The sequence below is a fragment of the Corvus cornix genome, chromosome 9 (genome assembly GCF_000738735.6).
Source record: "Corvus cornix cornix isolate S_Up_H32 chromosome 9, ASM73873v5, whole genome shotgun sequence".
NCBI classification, from domain to species: domain Eukaryota; kingdom Metazoa; phylum Chordata; class Aves; order Passeriformes; family Corvidae; genus Corvus; species Corvus cornix.
Genome location: NC_046339.1, coordinates 11,908,460 through 11,912,217, shown reverse-complemented (window position 1 = coordinate 11,912,217; position 3,758 = coordinate 11,908,460).

Below are 3,758 nucleotides of genomic sequence, written 5' to 3'. Positions count from 1 at the left end.
AAACTCTTTTACTAGACACCTGCAGTGATGCCTTATTGAGAACTTATCTGCCACATACAATCTTTGTTCTTCTCTCTTTTCTTGTGCATAAGGAAACTGAACAATAATACTACAGTTTGCAAAGCAGATCAATAATATCAGAATATTCTACCCTTATTTCAGGATAGTATGCCCATGTGTGTAATTGTATGAGTAAAATTATGCCAATATCTTGATTCATCTGGAATTATATCAGTCAAGATTCCCCAGTTGGGCAGGCCCATGGCAATGCATACAAATTGCCCAATTATCAAAAGAAGAAGGAAACTCTGGAAGTTACCTGGTTCACACCCTGCTGAAAGACTAAGTAACTCCACAATTATATTAGGTTGGTCTGGACGTTGTGCAGTCAAGAAGGAAATGCCACAACACGTCTGGGTCTCTCTCTGATTCTTGTGTTTGACCATCCCCATTATGAAGATTTAAAAATATAATTAGGAGTATATACCCATCTTGAAATGAGCTTCTCTTCACACCTGCATTCAGCAATGCATGCAGAAGTGTCTATAAATGTGCTCTAGTCAGGAATAACAACTTACAGAGCAGACAAACCTTTCTCTGATAGCCAAACCAGACAAGAGAGAACATGAGATTTACCTGGATACTACATAGTGCATCTGTGCCATCAGCAGGACTTAAAACTCTGTCAAAATTTTGTGTTGGACTTCAGAAGTAATCATGTGATGTCTTAATAATCACAAAGCTCACAACTCAGCTTTTTCTTCAGTGCCCTAAGCTCTAAGCTTCCACGTCATCACTGGCTTATGTTATCAGATTTTCAAAGAACTAGAATTATTCTCTCCCCTCTTTTTTTTTTTTTTTTTGTTTGTTTGTTTTTAAGCAAAATGCCACCTGTAAATCAAAAATACTCACTTCATTCCACGATTTTCACTTTATGGAAACAATTTCTTAAGACTAGGATCAAAATGAGAGAATTAGCAAGGTTAGGGAAACATCCAAGTAAAGCTGGGAAACAGAAGCAGAGGCAATTCCCATCTCACTGATAATGTTGTAAGTACAGAGCTTCGAAGAAAAACAAACCCATAAATCTTCCCTGTAGTTTTGAATAAGCCTTTTAGAGATGGAGTGCGTGACACCCCAAGTCCTGGCAAGTTCCCTTTATTCCAGGCCTGCTATAGAAGTATAGCAGAGGATAATCTGTGGGAAAAGCTTTAGGAAAAAGAACTAAATAAAAATTAAGCATACTAATAAGTTAAGATTTTACTGTAGAAATTTTATTCCACAGTTCTTCCGTTGCTTTATGTTAGTATGTAAATCCAGAAGAGAAATAAATTTAAGAAAATAATATGATAACATACTTAGAAAAATCTTTTGAGCAACCATGGGCTGTAAATGTTGCTCTGGGCTATCTTTGCATGCTGACATCCAGAAACAGGTCTCTAAACCACTGTGCTCAAGGGACCAGATGCAATGAATTACTGTAGTTGGTTTCACTCAGTGAAACCATACAAGGTTCCCCCTTATTTCTGATATTTTTCTCCTCAAAGTTAGGTTTTAGAGCTGCCACTTTGTTCCTGTTTTTCAGGGTGGAACAATATGAGATGATAGGGCTTGCCAGACGTCACAGACTGGAAAGGAAACCTGGCCTTTCCTTTATCTCAATTGAGGGTGAAGAGTGAGTTCTTGTACCTTGGTCTCCTGCATCCCATGGGAGTCAGCCTAGATTTCTGGACTGGGGGTATTAAATTCTTCACAGGAAATGAGCAAGTCTATAGAGGAAAAATGTGAGTGAAATTACCTAGTTAGCTCAGAGATTGGAGCACTCACATGATTTGTAAAGCACCCAGGTTTCACCAAAGTGAAACAGCAGCAGCGATGGAGGCTGTGGGCACACGAGCACGTCACAGCCCTTAAGGCATGAAGGCAACCAAATTGCATCGTGACAGCCATCGAGGAAAGGAAAAACTGTGCATTAGAAAGTTCAGTGAAGGGTGAGGCTTCTCTCCTTAAGGCAAGTAGCTGAGGCACTGCTGGGATTCCCTGGTTTTGGTAGGAGACTATGTGCTTTAGGAGAGAGGATGCTCACACTCTGGGAGCCACCATTGTAAGCCACTGGGACAGATGGCCTTGCTCAGGACATTCCCTCCGCCTGAGGCGTGTGCCAGAGCTGCGGTAACAGAAACTGGTGCTTACAGGTGGTAACAGAAGCAAGGAGTTGATTTTGGTACTCAAAACCTGAAATAGAAAGCAGCCCAGCCTAGGGCCACCCTCTGGCCTTGAAGCAGCCCAGCCCTGCCTGGCTGTAGGCTGGGTCCTGGCTGCCCGCAGAGCCTCTGCTGCATCCAGGCCCGGCTCTCCTCCCTGGGCCCGGCTCCCCTCCCTGGGCCCAGCTCATGCCCCTGGGCCCGGGGGTCAGAGCCGGTGCATGAGGGGCCTGTGCTGCAGCCAGCTGGGGGCTGTGGTGTGGTGCCCCCACTAACAGGGAAAAGGCTGGTACATGGATGGAAGCCATGGTGGGCAGGTCCCCAGTGTGTCATACCACCTGTCTCCTCGCAGAAAGAGATTCTCCAGATTGAGACAGTTTTACCTTTTACACAGTCCCCTGTGGGGCTTACACAACCAGGGCAACCTGCAGTAATGCCATAGCAATATTCTGTTTGTGCCAGAGTTGCTCTTTAGTTTGGTTTCTCATGTCTGGTCTGATTTTGATAAGTGGGAAATTCAGTTGTTGAGCAAGCTGATGGCATTGATTTCTTCCTTGAGTCCAAACTTCATTTTCACAATACCAGGTGTTAAAAGAATGAACTCTGATGTACACTGTGACAGCACAGCCTGGCATGTAACTGGCTGGGGTCCAGCATCTGTTCCTATTTGTGGACCCATGGAATTACTTCTTCATTGCAAGTCACTTCATCTTGATGGCTGTACAAAGCTGTCAACTGATTTAATATCTGCAGACAAAATGAGGAAAATGAGAAAATAATTGTTTCAGTTATCCCTCTAGATTTTAATGTTGGTATTAGGTTTGCACAGACCTGAAAATCTTGGGCTTTTTTGTGAAGTCAAATATCCAGCTACCATGGCCTTAGGCTTTTGATTAATTTCCTGAGATTGGATAAGATCAGATCCAATCTTTCATCTTTCAGACCAGTTCAAGAAGAGTTTAAGAACACCTTCTGGCAGCCCTACGTTTTGCCCTATTGATCTCAGTAAGCCTAGCCAAGGCCTCAGATGCTTCTGAGCTTTCTTGGACATTTTGCAGACTCCAGACTTGGAATTCTATGAAACTGAGGCTAAACCCCCTCAATGTTTAGCAAACCATTTTTTTTCTGCACTTGCACATATCTTTAGGCACAGTCCTTTCTTCCTACTCCTCCAAACTTTAGGGCTGGATTTCACAAATAATTCTCTGTCTGCACTAGATTGAAGCAAAACTCATGGAGTTAAACAACCTGGCACCAAAACTGTGGGCAACAACAGAAGAAAGACAGTAATTTCTTCAATCTTGTTTGATGCTATTCCTGCTCATTTTTGTCACCTCTGCTATCTCCAGAGACCACCAGATACTGAGAAGGCTGCCTAAAATGAAGCAAGGGTAAAAGTATGGGGAGGGGGCAACTATTAAATCCTGTCTGCACTACTGCCTGGATAATCCCAGTGCTGCACCTGATGGCTGTGTTTGAACTGTGTTGTGGTCCTTTAATTAAAGACTTGCTGATGCCTTAGGCTGTAGAGATATCTGAGCATGTTTTCAAAGA